The sequence below is a fragment of the Somniosus microcephalus genome, chromosome 13 (assembly GCF_052327205.1).
Source record: "Somniosus microcephalus isolate GS21.2 chromosome 13, FLI_Smic_1.0, whole genome shotgun sequence".
Taxonomy (NCBI): Eukaryota; Metazoa; Chordata; class Chondrichthyes; order Squaliformes; family Somniosidae; genus Somniosus; species Somniosus microcephalus.
The window spans coordinates 168,592,303-168,612,249 of NC_140999.1; the positions used below are offsets into that span (position 1 = coordinate 168,592,303).

The window sequence follows — 19,947 nt, forward strand, 5'->3', positions numbered from 1 at the left end:
GGTTCATCAAAAATTCCGGATAACTTAAAGCTATAGTAAAAGATACAGAGAGCTGACAGCTCCATATAAAGCAACAAACCCTGTTGCTTAGCAACAAGTGCAGAACAATGGCCACAAGTTCCAAGCGTCTCTGTAGCTTAGCAACAGCTGCAGCCACACCCTTGCACAGCAACAGATGGAGGAAGGCAAGTAGAATATGAAGTAAAACTTACCTGAACCTACTCCTGAATTTTGCCGGTTAACCGAGATTTCCGGTTATTTAGGTGCCGGTAAATCGAAAGTTTCCTGTAGTACCTCAGCCATGCTCTCTGCCTCCACAAGAATATCTCTTTTTTGGTCCCTTTTGACCCCACTATTCCTCTGACTATCCTTTTAATATTTATATAAGCCTTTTGGGTTCCTTTTTATGTTAGCTGCGAATCTATTCTCATACTCTCTCTTTAACCCCCTTATTCCCTTTTTTAGCGCTCCTCTGTACCTTCTATATTCAGCTTGATTCTCTGCTGTATTATTGTCCTAAGCCTCCTTTTTCTGTACATTTTAACCTCTCTATCTTTAGTCAACCAGGGAGCTCTAGCTTTGGATGCCTTTCCTTTCCCCCATCGTGGGAATGTGTCTGCTCTGTACCCGAACCATCTCCTCTTTGAAGGCCTCCCATTGTTCAATTACTGTTTTGCTGACTAATTTTTGATTCCAATCCCCCTGGGCCAGATCTCTATTCAACTCACTGAAATTAGCCCTCCTCCAGTAAAGTATTCATTCGGGTAGGTTTGAGGCTGAAGGTGCTGGTGGATGTTATTTTAGTTTTCCTACTTTTTGCTCCCATTGTCGCTAAGTGATTTTTTTCCTATGGAAAGTGCACATCTAAAGGAGCTTTTCCTTTTATCATCTATTTACTTTTGTTACTTTAATCCACAATTGCAGAATTCGAGCAAATTATATGCATAATCTTATCAGATCAATTGTCAAAGCTTGTATATCTTTGGCAGAAATGGACCACATTTGGATTCTAAAGCTTGTGTTTTCTGTTCATTAAATGCTTGATGATCTAGCTTGTGATTTCTCCCGATCAGTGAATTATTCAGATTTATGAACTCACTAATCTGCTGAACGCTGAAGACTTGAAAACTATTAAAACATGCAGTACTGATGGCTCTGGACTCTTCCATCACAAGCGAAGTAGGTATGTTTATAGTCTCCAGAGAATTTGCCGACATCACTGTGGTGTCTAAACAGAAACTGGTGAGAGATGATGAGATGTGCTTCAACAGCATGCACTGAATACTAAAGTAAATGACACTGTCTTTTATATGCCAGTCTTAAAGCAAGCAGTTGACGCTTGAAAGAAGATAACATTTTAGCAGCTACCGAGATGCGAGCAGATTTCTACAGCTAATTAAAATGAATGCAGACTATAAATGTTGCATAAAAAGGGCATTAAGAAAGCAATGCTGTCAAAAGCCTACTAGCTCACGTATTAGTGGGCATTCCGATGGAACTATAACAGCAATCAAGACAATTAAATAAATATGAATTATGCTATTGCGGCTCACTTTACTTCTGGAATAAAACTGTGCTGCACTGTAAAGGTAGCACCTCTCCGAAAATTGGAATATTCCTCCTGAATACAGTCAGCACTGAAAGAATGACATACACAGGATACAAAATAAAATGGCCACGTAGAGGGCCACTAAGTAAAATGGCCACATATAATAGTGAAACAAAAAAACGCAAGTTACTTAAAGAAATGATCTTAAGATAGAAATGACTGTTGGTGATGTTAACAGGTGAATGCTCAACACATTTGAACAACATTCCTCTAGCTGGTATCTTAACACATTAGCATATCATAGGCTGAGGAAAGTCATGCAAACGTGCTACGCATTCATCTGCTGATATCATAAACAGTAACTTCTAGTCTCTTGTTCTACGCTGATCATTAACAAAAAGACAAAATCTTGGAGCAGGAGGTTAACTACCTACTTTTGGTAGGTCTGGAATACAAAATAAAATTGGTTTTGATTAAAATGCAGTGGTTTCAACGTGATGTTAATATACACGGAAATGAGAATCCTTTTAGACATAGTATATAAAGAATTCCTCATATTTGTCTTATAATAAGGTTAAGGTTTTATGTCTAATAGAGAAAGTTTTCAGCATAAATTACAATCACAGCAGAGAATGAATCATAGCTGCCACAGGAAGGAAAATAATGAATGATAATGAGGGACGTGAATGTGAAGAATTTGGATTTGAAATGAAAAACAGGATATGGAAGCCAAATAGAAAGTATATAATAAACTGTTGATGGAGGTATTACATTTATTTCTAATATAAGCTTTTAGTAAAAGAATCTTGCAACCCCTAATAGTATGTCTGTATAGATATATTATGTGCGTGTGTGTGCATATCTATCTATATATATATAAAGCGGCTCTTCTGTCTGTCCCGATGTCTGTCCCGATGTCTGTCTGTCCGTTCTCTATACGTTTGAAAGTTACAGAGCGTACCGACGCGCGCGTCGCCTCAAAAGAAAGCTTGCGATTCCGGACCGGTCATAGGCGTATTTACGTTTCGGCCGGACAAAAATCCCACCCGCGGTATCCCAAAAACGTTCAGCGTTCCGCTCATTAGCATCTCATTAGCGACCGTGTGACGTCGAGGTCTACCAATCGGACGGTGGGTTCCTTCCTACAGTTGAGTGTCGAGTGACTCGACGATTGACCAATCCTACGCTTCGGTGACCTGACCGCTCGACCAATCGGTGCGTGTGTGGGCGAGCCTTATCCTTCTGAACCGAGGTGAGTGGCCGCCATCTTGATTTTTCACAATTTTTTCCCCCACACTTTCTGTGTGTTAGGGAACTAAGGTAAATATTTGAATGATGTGTTAGGGAATTAAATAACAATTTAATAGGGGGGGGGAGAGCCTCGGGAAATCGTGGGGGGGGGGAGAGCCTCGGGAAATCGCGCAGGGGGGGAGAGCCTCGGGAAATCGCGCAGGGGGGGGGAGAGCCTCGGGAAATCGCGGGGGGGGGGGAGAGCCTCGGGAAATCGCGGGGGGGGGCGAGCCTCGGGAAATCGCGGGGGGCTCGCGCCGCCCGCACTGACCGCGCATGCGCCGCCCGCCCGCCCACAGCGGCCGTCCATCAGCCGCGCGATACGCGGGGGACCTCAGCTCCGGTCCGTCCCGGCCCGGCCGCTATCGCAACGGCACCGGACCTCAGGCGCTAGGCAGGGGGAGGGGCCAGAGAGAGGGACAGAGGGGAGTGGGGGAGGGGAGGGTAGGTGTGGGGGTGGGGGAGGGGAGGGAGGGAGGGGAGGGGAGGGAGGGATAGGACAGGGAGAGGACATGACAGGGAGAGGTGGGACACACAGGGGCAGGGAGACCAAGCGCCCCAAAATTGCCCTCGCAACGCGGGACTCCCCAGCTAATATATATATGTGTGTGTGTGTATCTGTATATATATATTTATATATAAACCGTAACCTTATTATAAGTCAAGACTGCGCTTCTCCACTGGACTAGTGATCTAGTGAGTAGTGGATCACGATGGAGCTCGGGGTCAGGGGTCGCGAGAATGTCAGTGCTAATTTGATCCTGTGAGAAACAACATCATTCATGTCCGAGGCCGGGACCCAGGAGCAAGGACAAGCCCAGCAGCGAGGTCAAGGCCCAGCAATGGCACAGTGTGGACCAGCAGCGGGGTCGGGGCCCAGGGAAGGTGCGGCACGGGCCAACAGCAAGGGCGGGAGGACCACAATGCATCCTACGAAACCCAGGCAGAGAGGACCTGCGGGAAGGAGGGAGGAGAACAGTAGGAGTATGTTTGTGTGTGTCTGCTAGGCCATTGTAGCAGAGCCTGATGTCCAATCGTCTTGGATCCCCTTGCCATTGGACCAAGACCTTGCTCTGTCAAGCCCGTGTGGTAGCTGGTGTGCAACGTCCACCCCATGTTAAAAGAATTTACGCATAGGCATCTTTCACCCTATAAAATGAAGTTCGAGGCCTGAAACGTCAGGACCCTCATGGACAACCCCAACAGTGACAGACTGGAATGCCGTACTGCTATCGCTGCCCGGGAGCTCAGACGTTTCGACATTGACATCGCCGCCCTAAGTGAGACCCGGCAGGCAGGGGAAGGCCAGCTCAAGGAGCAATGCGGTGGCTACACCTTCTTCTGGAAAGTCAAACCTGAAGAACGCCGCCTCCATGGGGTAGGCTTCACCATAAAAAATGAGCTAGTTGGACATCTCAGAATCTCCCCTTGCAAAATAAACGAACGCCTCATGAATCTTTGGCTCACGCTAGCCCGAAACCAGTGCGCTACAGTCATCAGTGCGTATGCCCCAACACTGGAAGCCACAGACGAGACCAAAGAGGAATTCTACTCCAGCCTCAAACAATCCCTGTCCCGAGTCCCAATGGGTGACAATCTGATCCTCCTTGGTGACTTTAACGCCAGAGTTGGAAATGACACAGACATCTGGGGAGGTATGATCGGCAAAGAGTGGGTAGGGAAAGCCAACTCCAACGGTACCCTCCTCCTGTCGAAATGCTTAGAACATGGCTTTGTCATAACCAACACCGTGTTCCGTCAGAGAGACAAGTACAAGGCTTCATGGCAGCACCCTTGCTCCAAGCACTGGCATCTGCTGGGCTACGTCATTGTCCGAGTGAGGGACCACAATGACATCCGCATCACCTGCACCATGACAGGAGCTGACGACTGCTGGACAGACCACCGCCTAATCTGCTCTGTCATCTCCATCAATGTAGCCCCAAAACAGCGGCGGCAACAGAAACAATGCTGCAGGAAAATCAACACTGGAGCACTCAAAGACCCTGCTAAGAAAGCCCTATTCAGCCTGCGCCTCACAAACAACCTGACGGCTCCCAGTGATGCAGAGATGCAGAGTGCCCACAGCGCCTGGTCTGCACTCAAGGCCTCCATAATCAGCACCTGTGAAGAGACGCTCGGTCACTCGACCAGGAAACACCAAGACTGGTTCGACGAGAACGACCAGGAGATCCAGGAGCTAATAAACCACAAGTGCAAGGAATTCCTGATCTGGAAACAGCAACAGAACTCGAGAGCAAGAAAGCAGCTCTACAGACGCCTGAAGGCCGAGGTCCAACAAAAAACTCGCGACCTAAAGAACAGATGGTGGGTGGAGAAATCGCAGGAGATCCAGCAGCTAGTCGACAACCACGACGTGCATGGATTCTTTAGCGCAGTGAAGACCATTTACAGCCCAAGTACCCAAGGTCCTACCCCACTGCGGGCCAAGAATGGAGAGGTACTCATCAAGGACAGAGAGGCAGGCAGTGTCTGCTGGAAGGAGCACTTCGAAGATCTCCTTAACCGAGTCTCTGTCTTCGACGCGAGTGTCCTCAACTCCATCCCGCAGCATGCTACCTGCCACGATCTCAGCACAACCCCAGCCCGGCATGTGGTTGAAAAGGCCATTCGACAATTGAAGAACAACAAGGCCTCAGGAGCAGATGGAATCCCCGCCGAGGCACTAAAGCATGGTGGAGAAGCACTACTGGCGCAAATTCATGAACTAATTTCTCTTATCTGGAAGGAGGGGATAATGACAGGGGATCTCAGAGACGCCGTAATTGTGACCATCTTCAAGAAAGGTGACAAGTCCGACTGTGGTAATTACAAAGGAGTTTCCCTGCTGTCTGCCACAGGGAAAGTCATCACAAGAATCCTCCTCAATCACCTTCTCCCAGTGGCCGAAGAGCTCCTCCCAGAGTCGCAATGCGGATTCCGCCCACTAAGGGGCACAATGGACATGATCTTCACCGCACGTCAATTACAAGAGAAATGCAGGGAACAGCACCAACTGCTGTACATGGCCTTCTTTGATCTCACAAAGGCCTTCGACACTGTCAACCATGAGGGATTATGGAGTGTCCTCCACAAATTCAGCTGCCCTCAAAAGATTGTCACCATCCTCCGCCTGCTTCACGACGACATGCAAGCCGTGATCCTGACCAACGGTTCCACCAATTCAATTCAATTTTATTTGTCATATATGCAGCAGATGTGTGTACTGCACAATGAAATGTTGATTTTTACGAGTCCTCCCAACATTGGAATAAATATGGCATAACAATGATAAAAATACTAATAGAAATACAATAATAATAAATAAAACAACAGTAATAAATAATAATAAATTATACGTTCATGAGTCTTATGGCCTAGGGGTAGAAGCTGTTTCGAAACCTGCTGGTACGAGACCGTATGCTTCGGTATCTCTTCCCGGACGGGAGCAGGGCGAAGAGGTTGTGGCTGGGGTGGCTCGCGTCTTTAATGATTCTCAGGGCCTTCCCCCGGCACCTCTCGGGGTAGATATCCTGGACAGCAGGTAGTTTAATTCCTATAGTATGTTGTGCAGCTTTCACCACCATCTGTAGAGCCTTGTGGTCTGTGGCGGTGCAGTTGCCATACCAGGTAGTGATGCAGCCGGACAGGACACTCTCGATGGTGCACCGGTAGAAGTTGGTGAGAATCTGGGGGGCCATTCCAAATTTCTTCAGTCTCCTGAGGAAGAACAGGCGTTGGCATGCCTTCTTCGTTACGACGTCGATGTGATGGGACCACGTTAAGTCCTCCGTAATGAATACACCCAGGAATTTGAAGCTGCTGACCCTCTCCACCTCAGCCCCTTCGATGTAGATTGGGGTGTGTCCCTCCCCCTGCCACTTCCTGTAGTCCACGATCATCTCCTTTGTTTTGCTGATGTTGAGGGAGAGGTTGTTGTATTTGCACCATTCTGCTAGAGCTCTTACCTCCTCCCTGTAGCCTGTCTCGTCGCCATCTGTGATCAGGCCTACAACGGTAGTGTCATCAGCAAACTTGATGATGGAGTTGGAGTTGTGCGTGGCCACGCAATCGTGAGTAAACAGGTAGTATAGAAGGGGGCTGAGCACACAACCCTGGGGAGCTCCCGTGTTCAGGATCAGTGTTGAGGAGGTGTTACTGCCTATTTTCACCACCTGGGGTCTGCCCGTCAGGAAGTCCAGGATCCAGTTGCATAGGGAGGTGTTAAGTCCTAGCTCACTGAGCTTGTTGACAAGCTTGGAGGGGATAATGGTATTGAATGCTGAACTATAATCAATGAACAACATTCTCACATAGGTGTTCCTCTTATCCAGGTGTGATAAGGCAGTGTGCAGTACAGTGGCGATGACATTATCCCTAGATCTTTTTGGGCGGTAGGCAAATTGGAGTGGGTCCAGTGTGTCAGTTAGTAAGGAGTTGATGTGGGTTTTGATCAGCCTCTCAAAGCACTTCATGATGACAGAAGTGAGTGCTACGGGGCGGTAGTCATTTAAACAGGTTACTTTTGTTTTTTTGGGGACTGGAGTAACCAATATCATCTTGAAGCAGGTGGGGACTACAGACTGGTACAGTGAACGGTTGAATATTTCCGTAAACATGGCTGCCAGCTGGTCAGCGCATGCTCGAAGGACACGCCCAGGGATTCCATCTGGACCGGGTGCTTTGTGGGTGTTCATTCTCTTAAAAGTCTTGCTCACGTCAGCTACAGAGATTGAGAAGACCCGGTCGTCCTGAGCCGCGGCCGCCCTTGTAACAGACCAGTTGTTGTTGGTCTCAAACCAGGCGTAAAAAGTGTTAAGCTCGCCCGGGAGAGAGGCATTGCTGGGCATGACACAACTGGGTTTCCCTTTGTAGTCCGTAATAGATTGTAGTCCACTCCACATCCTTCGCGAATCTGAGCTATGATAGTGTGACTCCACTTTATCCGTGTATTGTCTTTTTGCATTTTTGAAGGTTTTTCTTAGCTCGTACTTTGATTTCTTGTACTCATCTATGTCCCCAGAGTTGAATGCGATGGACCGTGCTTTTAGCATATTTCGGATATCACCACAGATGCAATTCACGTACGAACCGGGGTCAAGCAAGACTGTGTCATCGCACCAACGCTCTTCTTGATCTTCCTTGCTGCAATGTTCAATCTCACCCTCAGTAAGCTCCCCACTGGAGTGGAGCTAATTTACAGAACAAACGGGAAACTGTTCAACCTCCGTCACCTCCAGTCCAGATCCAAGGTCGTCCCATCCTCTGTCCTCGAATTACAGTATGCAGACGACGCTTGTGTCTGCACTCACTTGGAGGTCGAACTCCAAACCATCATCAACACCTTCACCGAAGCGTACGAGGGCATGGGCCTTACACTAAACATCCGTAAGACAAAGGTCCTCTACCAACCTGCCCCCGCCACACAGTATTGCCCCCAATTATCAAAATCCACGACAAGGCCTTGGACAACGTGGACCACTTTCCATACCTCGGGAGCCTACTGTCAACAAGGGCAGATGTCGATGACGAAGTCCGACACCGCCTTCAGTGTGCCAGTGCAGCCTTTGGTCGTCTGAGGAAGAGAGTGTTTGAAGACCAAGACCTCAAACCCAGCACTAAGTTCATGGTCTACAGAGCAGCAGTGATACCCGTCCTGCTGTATGCCTCAGAGACATGGACCATGTACAGCAGGCACCTCAAAGCACTGGAGAGGTACCACCAACGCTGCCTCCGCAAGATCCTGCAAATTCATTGGCAGGATAGGCGCACCAACGTCAGTGTTCTCGCTCAGGCCAACATCCCCAGCATCGAAGCTTTGACCACGCTCCGATGGACGGGTCACATCGTCCGCATGCCCAATACGAGACTCCCAAAACAAGCGCTCTACTCGGAGCTCCAGCATGGCAAGAGAGCCCCAGGTGGGCAGAGGAAATGCTACAAGGACACCCTCAAAGCCTCCTTGAAAAAGTGTAACATCCCCACTGACACCTGGGAATCCCTGGCCCAAGACCGCACAAACTGGAGGAGAAGCATCCAGGAAGGCGCCGAACACCTCGAGTCTCTTCGCCGGGAAGAAGCGGAAGCCAAGCACAAGCAGCGCACGTCAACCCAAGCACCCCACCCACCCACCCCTTCAACCACAGTCTGCCCCACCTATGACAGAGACTGTAGGTCCCACATTGGACTCATCAGTCACCTGAGAACTCATTTTTAATGTGGAAGCAAGATATCCTCGGTTCCGAGGGACTGTCTAAGAAGGAGATGTGTGTGTCTGCATATATATATGTGTGTGTGTGTGTGTGTGTGTGTGTGTGTGTGTGTGTATGTATGTATGTATGTGTGTGTGCGAGAGAGAGAGAGAGAGAGAGAGTGTAAACATTCACATTAGTATATTATCCAGTAGATATTTGGCTCTACACAGAAAAACTAAAGGGTGCCTCAAGAGACAAATTAAAGCTTCAGAACAATAGCTGCCAATTTTATCGTGAAGACATTAGGTAATTTTATACCTTTTGTAATTGTACCAACTAAAATAAAAATTGTACCATCATTAGAAAGATTTGTTAGGTTAGAAATTCACATTACTCAGTCACTGGCATAAATCTGATCAAAACTGAGCAGAAGAAATCAGGACACCTAGGGGGAGAAATTCGGGATAGCCCCATTTGGGGCCCTACAACTTTAAAAGTGGAAAAATTAGCGCCAGGCGCTAATCATTCTCGCTTCCTTCAAAATTCAGTTTTAGCGCTCCAAGAGGGAAGTGGAGCGCTAAATCAAGCGCTAACCACTTCTCTTAGGGCGCTAAAGTCCGAGAGTGGGGCAGTAGTGGCAGAGCGCTAAATAATTTTGAGCACATTGTAAACGGCACTCTTTCATCACAGAGGCTGCTTCCCTCGCTTAAAGGGTAGGGCCAATGATGCTGCACAAGTTAATTGTCATCAGTTCTGTTTTGCAATGCGACCTGGGCGACTGTCATTACAGCCCCAAACACTCTCACAAAGTGGAGGGCTTGGACATCTTGCAGCAATGAAACGTTAAAAACTTTGCGCAGGCACCAGACTGGTGCAAATAATAAAGGTTGCGCTAGCTGCAAAGCATTCCCTTTAATTACCACTCCCGAAGCGGCCTGCTGAGTTCACAATGCTTCCTCTTGCTGGCGTTGTTGGTGCGAGGCGATAAAGCAGGGGGTGACAGTCAATTTTCCATCCAGGGTGATAACGGGACGCTGCGCACTTTATGACAGCGCTAAACTGGCACTGAAGTCCAGAGGCATCGCTGCATTCGCTGTGCCCGTGCGCTAGCCCCTTAGTGACCCATTAACGCCCATGCCAGGCGCTAACATACCGTATTTCGCAGCCAGGAAATCTAATTGTGCATCAGTTCAGAATACCAGATAGAGAAATCGCTCAACCATCAAGAACCAGGCTTTCACAACAGAATACCTGTTGTATATAGAGTGCAGTGGCAACAGTATTTTAGTTTTACCAGGGTTGCCCAGTTACTATCAACTTGGTTGTATTGTACTGTGGCAATTACAAGAAATTTAGGTTCTGCATCTCCTGCATAGGAGAATGTATTTTGTTGCGCTGAATACCAAACTAGCAAAATTTTGACAACAAAAAATGCCAGTGACGTGCATAGTGCAATTCCATTTTCCAAATGATGCATCAGAGCTACAAAATATTTCCTCCCCAGTGTGCCTGGTGTGCGACAGGAACAACAATAAAGGTAAGCAACGATTTTAATTATTTCTTTTCAAAATAAAATGGACCATTCTGGCTGGCCAATAGCGAGTCTATGCCACCTGTCTTAGGTATAAGCAGCGATCCCTCTGTTCTGGAAGTCTCCCTGGTCCCCCAGCTCCCACAGTGCAAGAGGAATTACAAAGAAGTTCCCAGCGTTATTCAATAGTAACTTTCAAAAGGGAATTGGATATATAATTGAAAAAGAGAAATTTGCAGGGGAAAGAGCAGGGGAGTGGAACTAATTGGATAGCTCCACCAAAGAACCGGCACAGGCACAATGGGCCGAATGGCTTCCTTCTGTGCTGCATGATTCTATGGCCGTGATTTCGCCAGCCATGGCAAGTCTGGTGCGGCTGGAGCAGACAGCGGCCTCAAACTCCGCACCTGTCTTCCTCCTGCCTCCTCCAAGTAATTTTGCCCTGATTGGGCTTGTTAAGCCCACCCTGCGAGGTTCCCGGCCAATGCAAAGGAAGCAGGTCTGATGACGTCATCTGATGACATGTATCAGCCGGTTTCCTTAAAGGGGCCACGTCCATATTCATTTTGACAGTTTTGCTGTCAGTGTTCTGAAGCGCTAAGGTGCTGCAAACACTGACAAGCACTGCACAAAGGTGCACAGCTGCACCCAAGCTCTCCCATGACTCCCTCCATATGCTTATGGAGGGAGTCACAGCACGCAGGGAGGTTCTCTTCCCTTCCCATGGGCAGAAGACACCTCCCCAGGACACCAACACAGCCTGATTGCACATTGCACAGGAGGACACAAGCACAGGATGTCGTCAGGAGGAGCAGGTTGCAGTGGCACAAACCTTTCAATGATCTCAGTAGATTATGAAACGTTACTGCCAAGCCGCACTCAAACTCACCCTGCTGTGCCACACATCACATCCCCATCACTCTGCCTTCCCTACCCTACTCCTGCACATCTTTACTCACACCAACTTACCTTGCAACTCCACCCATCCCTCTCTATCTACATCATCACTTCCCCATCTCACTAGCCACCCCTCACACTCACCCTCATCCTACTACAAGCATACCAACTAACAACACACAAGGGTAGCCACTTGGGTGGTTCAGCCAATATTCATGTGAAGTTTCTGCTAATGTGCTGTCAAACATTGAAATCTTTATTTTCAGCACTTTGTGTTCTTGAACCAGGGGTCACAGTCTAAAGATAAGGGGTAAGCCATTTAAGACAGAGATGAGGAGGAATTTCTTCACCCAGAGAGTGGTGAACCTGTGGAATCCTCTACCACAAAAGGCAGTTGAGGCCAATTCATTAAACATATTCAAGAAGGAGTTAGATATATTTCTTAAGGCTAAAGGGATCAAGGGATATGGGGAGAAAGCAGGGACAGGGTACTGAATTTGGATGATCTACCATGATCTCATTAAATGGCGGAGCAGGCTCGAGGGGCCGAATGGCCTACTCCTGCTCCTATCTTCTATGTTTCTATGTTGAACAGATTTGTGTGCACCTTTGGAAGTGGCTTAGTGAGTTGCAGTGAATGGTGAGACATAGTGTTCCCCCCCCACCCCACCCCAATGGTGATGAGTGTGAAAGGAATGGATTGGACATTGTAGGGATGCTTTATGGTGCTGGTGTGGGGTGGTGCCATCCCGGTGCATCATGTGGCAGCCAGGGTGTTCAATGTTAAGTGAAGCAAATCTGGACATGGTGAGGCCATCGCTGGCGTCCTGGGCAGCAATGTGCACGGGTGATGATGCCATGTGTCCAGCGTAGCATCAGTTGATTGCGGAGAAGGTTGGTGTGGATGTTGCTGCTGCTGGTGTGCCCGGTGCTGCTGGTGTTGGGCCTCATCGTGTTGGGATTCTGAGGACCAAAGTTTTCAAGGGTATCAATGCTGATGGAATAGATGGCGGGTGAGGTTGAGATGACAGAGTAATCTGTCAATGTTGAGATAGGTTAATCCAAGGAGGTGACAGTGAATAGAGAGATTACTTCAAACACTTCAAAAGTGCATAAAGCTCAAAAGTGGCTTCCAAATCATTAATGCTCCAGCTTCTGACATTGGAAAGTGACCAGCTGTGAAATGGTAGCTTTTAACCCCCTTTTGCAGCTGTCACCTATTCAAAGAAATGGAGAGTTGTTCAGAACCCGACATACTTACCTAGTGTGATCCTCGGGTGACGGGAACCTCGTGGAGAACTTGGGACAATGTTTTGTACCTGGTAAAATGGTGATTAAATTGCTTTAAACACCCTCTTATCTTGTACAATTGCACGACCTGCCGCTTAGTCTGCAAAGCACAGGCAGAGCCAGCACTAGGGAAACTCACAAGGAGGCGGGTTTAGAGCGGGATACCGCCCTGCTGTCAATCTTTTTGATTTTGTCAATGGACCCGTCTCCGAACCCGCCCTCTGAGCGCCGGCAAAATTCAGCCCTATTCGTAGTGACTCTTATACATGACAGAAAATACCCATGACTTGTAGGTGAAAACAGGGGCAAAATAAAAATAAACAGTACCTGGAACTTAAAAAGCATCAACAATGCTTCATAATCAATCTGGAGGAAGAAAGCCACAAAGTTTTTTTAAAATACGTAACTGGTTCTACAATGATGACCAAGGTCAGTGAAGAAAAGCTCACGTCTAAGTAATAATATAAGGCAGTTATTTGGCAGTTGAATTTGTAACTGTTACAATGTACATTTTATGATTGCAATATTGCATTCATCAAATACTTCAACAGCTAGCTGAACAAATATGGAAAAAGTATTTATTTAACTGTTGTGCTTTAAACCGATGGTCATTACGATTAATACTTCTGAAATATTGTAACATTGAAATATTTGAATATGCTGCTCGGCAGATAGATTTTTCAAGTATGGAAAATCACTTCAAAATTTTTATCTTACAATGCAAGAAATTAACAAATAGTAACATACAAATGAATGACTAGAATGCCATATGGCTAATTAACCTTATTCAGTTTTCCTCTTCGACCCAACCAATGTGGATTAATAGAGCAAGGAGAACAGGTAAAGCAGAATGTATTAATAGCTCAGATAAGCCAAAAATTATTGGCAGAGAAGCCAGTAAAGTAGTAGGTGAGGACATGCTGACAGACCATCTTACATCAAACATAAATCTTATGCTGAGCACCATATGTTACATCAATGTCTTGTGCAGAGTTGGCTTACAGGCCATACATTTAAAAAAACAAATTGATAAGCATATTTAAATGTAAAGACGGTATCATTTGAAGGAGAAATTTTAACTCCAGGGCAGGGAGCCATGGGGACACATAGGCTGCCCATCCAGGAGCTGTGGTGGGATAGCCAGACCTAATTCATATCCCACTGGCCAGCTACCTGCCCAAAATGGTGGTCAGAGGCAATTTGCCAGCTTTAGACCTACAGGAGATCAGGCAGCCTTGACTCCACCAGGCCAACAGCCAGATAAGTGATGGGTGGGAGGAGGTGTTCAGGGGGGTTTTGCAGGTTGGAAGGGGGAGGGTGGGGAGAAAGGATTTGCCTGGAGTGGCAGCAGCCCAAGCTATATTTGTGGGCTACAGAGGAGCAGGAGTGCCCTTCCAGGCCCCACATAAATACATTTTACACTTACCTTACAGGGCCTCCGCTAGGCATCGGCCGAGTTTTACTGAGAGAAGCATAAACAGTTAAAATTTCATTGGAGTCCTATCTAAGTGATAAAACCCTGATTTTCATATATTTATGAGGTTCTTACCTAAGTCAGTCGGGTGCCTCAACCAGAAAACCAAAAAAACAGTGACATTAAAATAGTTGTGGGGTGGGAAATAAGTGGCAAGTGTATAACTTGCATTTCAACTCACATTCTGCAAAGCAAAATTGCCCCTTTGGTCTCTTTCCACAGCAAGTTAAGCCTATTGGTCTTCAGCGGGACACTGAACAGTACTTGATCCAAAACATCTTGTGTAATTACCTGCAGTGGCATTATGCAACTGTCAAGAGACAGGCAGATGTTAATTAAAGGCATGGATAAGACATCGCACAGTGAGGCAAATGTCATTGGTGAAGGATAGAAGCTATTTGCTGAGGGTCAACATATCATTGGCAGGGCTTCCACAGCTTCATACATTTTAGAGTTGCCATGGGATACTAAATTGATTGGGCCTTGTTTCCAACAGAAGCTGGTGCATGATATGTGTTGAGCAGGCACTTGATTACGTACCCATGCCTGCAAACAAGTATAGAAACGTAGTAACATCTGGAATAGGAGTAGGCCATTTAGCCCATCGAGCCTGCTCCGCCATTTAATTAGATCATGGCTGATCTGCACCTCAACACCAATTACCCGCCTTTGCTCCATATGCTCTTACCTAACAAAAATCTAGATGAAAATTTTTTTTGTTAATACAATGTAGCAGGGAGCAGTTGGTAAATGCAATGGTAATATTAGTAATACAATATCAACTACTTTGGTACAAACATTGAGCACGAGAGAAACTTTCAGAGATCTTGCAGAGGCCCAGAGCTCTGCACACAAATTGTTGTACCTCTTGAGAAGATGGCCTGCAGCATTGACGTGCGAAGAAAATCACTTGACTTGCCAAGTCTTACTGGCATCAATGGCAGTTTGGCACTGGCACCTGTCCCTGCACAAGTATTGACAGGCAATACCTCAGAAAGCATTGTGGCTCCTACACTACAGCATATGACCCTCATGACATGATGGCAGATAAACTCCTTTTAGTCTCTTGCGCAAGTAGCTGGACTTTGGAAGCAGCTGAACAGTTGTCTCAGCTGACAAGTGCCCACTACTGCACCTTCAGCACTTTGGAATACTGCATATGAAGGAATGAGATGTAAAAGTGTGCAAATCGCAATGTGCTCTTTAATGGACTGTAGGAATACTGGCTGAACAATTATCTACAAATGTACTGTAGCACTACATCACAAGCACCCATATACCACAAGTATTGCAATTCACAATAACTAAGATTTAAGTCACTTGCTTATTATGTTGTATCTAGTCATTCTTTCCATGTTATAAAGGAAATTTCTTTTGCCCATAACTGACTCAAGGAAGTAGTTGTATACAATCAATTAGGTAAAGTACCCAGCAATTCCACTGCTGTAAGTATGTATAATGTACTTACATGATGATAAATTACAAAAGCACAGTGCAAAGTATGTCCACTGATGCCAACTGATGAACCTAGGCAGTGCAAAAACTGACATCTTACCCATCCTCTGCATTGCTAAATTTCCTTTATTAATCCTGCCTAAGGAGTACCCAAGGGGTACTAGCAGCAGGTTTCAAAACAGCTTCTACCCCCAGGCCATAAGACTCATGAACGAATAATTTATTATTATTTATTACTGTTGTTTTATTTATTATTACTGTATTTCTATTAGTATTTTTATCATTGCTATGTCATATTTATTCCAATGTTGGGAGGACTCGTAAAAATCAACATTTCATTGTGCAGTACACACGTTTGCTGCATATATGACAAATAAAATTGAATTGAGGGGTAGATGACCCCCCATGCAGTTGTCAGGCAACCGGCTGGCAGAGCATGCCGACCGACCGGCTGAAAGTGCCAGCGGGAAGCCCAATTCATTTTGAGAGCCGGGCCTCAGTAACATATGGGCTGTGGGCAGAAAACAAGCACCTCAAGGTAGCCCACCAGCTCTGCGCAGCGACAATATTTGGGGCCTAGCTTGCCTCTGGGCACGGAAAAAGGTAGCTCCAGGTGGAGCTCCATTCTGCAGGGTGGGGAGAGTGGGAACCCAGAGCGGCAGTGGCCCAGATCATTGTTATGGAGCCTGGAGCATACCTGCTCTTCCTGACCCCAAAAACAGCACATGCTCCACCCAAGTGAGTTCTAAAATGGCAATCAGGGTCCAATTTAAAGGGCCGACTGTTTGACTCAGGCGGGCACTCCTCCCAACAGCAGGCCCTTGGGAAGCATCGACCTCACTATCAGCAGGACAGAGCGGTACATCACCACCCATCATTTTCAGAGCACTACTGCCCGGCTTTCATCATGCCTCAATACAGGGTATCTCCCCCTATGTTTCTATCCTCTTTCTGTTAATAATGGAAAAAAACTTGTCCAACAATTTATATGTCTCTTACTCTGTTAAACTTAGTATGGAGAGAAAAATATAGCCCTATATACCTTGAGCTTATTTAAGTAGAGGACTCTGTTCTGCATCGGAGAAAGAATGGAAGAGTTGCATTAGTGCCTTAATCACATCTCTCAGTATTTTCCAAAGTGCTTCATATTCAACAGATTATTTCTTGAAGTGCAGTCACTTGTTTTTTGGGAAAACGTGGCAGTTAATTAGCGCAGTAACATCCCACAAACAACAAATGCAATGAAAGGCCACTTGAGAACGGAATGCTGGCCAGGATACCAGGGAAATTCTCTGGTCATTCACAAATAGAGCAATGAGGTCTTTTATGCCCACCTGAACCACCAGAACAAGCAGTAAAGACCTTGGTTTAACGTTGTATCTGAAGGACATCAGCTCTGCCAATGCAATATTCCACTGGAGTGTCAGCGAGATTCCCATATCAATTGCTTCACAGCAATTTTTAGAAAGTAAATCTGGAAAACTATTTCCACTGGTCAACTGGTCAGTAATTAGAAAGCATCAATTAACATCATCACCAATAGAACTGAAGGGAGAGGTTCAGCAACATTTTCTAATGGAGTGGATTGATAACACATGAATTGCTTGATTAGAAACAGTGGTGGGAGCATAAACCATAATAGCTTTTAAAAGGGAAATGGATAAATATTTGAAAAATAAAATTTTTAAAGCATTTGAGCAATGGGCAATGAAATGGGCCTAAGTAAATTGCTTTTTCAGAGAGCCAGCACAGCAGTGATGGGCTAGATCACTTGCTTCTTTGCTATAAAATTCTATGGTCCAAATATATCTCTACTTAGACTCAATATGGTTCATAAGGGACAAAATCAGTTCCTGCATCCTGACAGCAAGGAACTTGGTACTGAAGTTACCACCCGTATTGATCAGGGAGATTGGCCAATTGCTGTTAGCTCACATTTATTAGCAAGAGTTCCTTCTTAAAAAGCTTTGTAGAATTTAGGTGAGAAATCATTCATCACAGAACCTTTCAATTTGACAATGAGGAGATGACCTACTTTCAAAACTCTTGTCAAATCGAGGGATTTGTTTAGCTGTTCAACCTTTTCCAAACTGAATATTCCTGCTCAGAGAATAGCGTTAACGAGAAACTCTAAAGACTGATTTCTCTAAGTCTGCTTGGAAAGATTTCACTCAGATTTTACATGCAGTAAAGATTCTGAAACATTTCAGCAATTGTGTCAGGTTGTCTCCACTGAGCACAGCATGAAATGAATAGATTAAACAACCAATTGGTTCTCCTTTGGTCATAGCCTAGACAAGGAACCATCCAGCTGCATCACTCAGTTGAGGATCTTGCTCCAAGAGCATGCATAAAGGATGTTGCGCCAGTAATGATACACTGCAGTTTTAACTTTCATAAATCTGAAAGACAATAATTCACAAGCAATACAGGTCAGAATGAAATACACAGATCTCTAATGGCACTGCTTAGCATTAGTTAGATGAATGTTGTTTTGTACAGACAGAAATATTATATAATGAATGCAAAATACATTATTCTGCTGCTAAGGTGGAGCTGTGTTTAAGGTGGCCTTTAAGGTCAGAAAGTCTAATTACTATGTATGGACACTGCCTAAAATCCTTCCAAGTTTAACTGTTATTTGATGAGGGAAATTTATGGATTGGAATGGGCTTGTCAGTTTCAGGTTGCAGGTGAGAAACAGACAGGATTTTATGACAGATTTACTTCTGTAACAAAATGCAACAACTGGAATGCAACATCTACATACACTGTCACACTCGTTTCAGATGTATTAAACAGCTCACTCGTGACATTGTTCATATTGTTTTATAAGGATAGCAGTATTATGGTGCGCAATGCAAAATGTAATATTCTATTGGTAAGGAAAAGCTGTGTCCCTGTAAGTTCACAAACAATTGGTGCAGGCTCGATGGGCCGACATGGCCTCTATCTGCACTGTGGGTTTTCTGTGATTCTGTGAATTGTTCATTCAAAGTATGTTTGAATATTTTTGACTTTGTCAGCTGTGGCTCGATGATAAGCAGTCTCGCCTCTGAGTGAGAAGGTTGTGGGTTCAAAGTCCCACTCCAGAAACTTGAGTGAAAGAAATCTAGGTTGACAGTCCAGTGCAGTGCTGAGGGAGTGCTGCACTGTCAGATGTGCCAGCTTTTGGGTGAGATATTAAACTGAGGCTCTGTCTGCCCTCTCTGGTGGCCATAAAAGATCCCATGGCACTATTTCAAAGAAGTGCAGGGGAGTTATCCCCGGTGTACTGGCTAACATTTATCCCTCAATCAACGTAACAAATAAAACAGATTATCTGGCCATTATCACATTGCTGTTTGTGGGAGCTTGCTGTGCGCAATTGGCTATCGCATTTCCTACATTACAACAGTGACTACACTTCAAAAATACTTCATTGACTGTAAAGAACTTTGGGACGTCCTGAGGCCATGAAAGGTGCCATATAAATGCAAGTCTTTCTTTCTTTAACATTTAGAATTTGGGAATGTGTTTATCAGATACAGACCCCAGTTCAGAAACAGAGCATTTTAAACCCGTTTTGCATCTCTAACAACAATGCAATGCCTACAGGGTGACATCTGCACTGTGTGCATTAGAGTTGCCAACCCTCCCAGATTGTCCAGGACTCTTCTAGAATGCTGCTTGCAACCCAGGAGAAGAGTACAGCTTCACACCTATGGCTTGCACGTGTGAACTTTCTTTGCCTGTTCACGAGTGGCCTTCTGATTCTCAGAACTTCTTGTGCCATCGCTGCTGGCACATAACCACAACCAAAGACACTCAACTACAGGGGACCCAAGGTAAATGCAGTAACATTGTGAAAGTGTGAGAAAGTGTCATGTGATTGGACTACAGCCCTTTCCTGCTGGCCTTTGGTATCCATGGGGAAGGTTATAAATTGGTTGGCCTTGGCAAAGAAAATAAAGTAGAAATACAGTGACCTTCAAGGCAGAATCTTCTGGAAAAATTCCAGCCAGTGGAAAGGAAAACAGATTTTGACTGCTTGCAAATGAGTGCCCTTGAACGTTTCCAAAAGCCACTTCTAACCTGTATCACGCAGTAATACTGGATGGGTCCAGTCCCTGTTCCTGGGACTAGGGACAGGGTCACTGGTCAAGGCTTGGAAGCTAAGCAGAGCCAGGCCTGGTTAGTACCTGGAGGGGTGACCATCAGGGAAGACCAGGTGCAGAAGGTCACGGAAGGAGCCCCGAGGAGGGGTGGTTGGTGAGAAAGTCACGGA

General features: G+C 45.8%; 1 protein-coding gene and 1 pseudogene across 8 annotated transcripts in view; one reads left to right on the forward strand and one right to left on the reverse strand.

Annotated features, from left to right (window-relative positions):
* Nucleotides 1–19,947, reverse strand: part of ptprt (protein tyrosine phosphatase receptor type T) — a 1,756,894-nt gene that overhangs the window by 1,471,412 nt on the left and 265,535 nt on the right. The gene's annotated exons all lie outside the window — the stretch shown is intronic.
* Nucleotides 4,425–5,157, forward strand: LOC147108762 (uncharacterized; annotated as a pseudogene).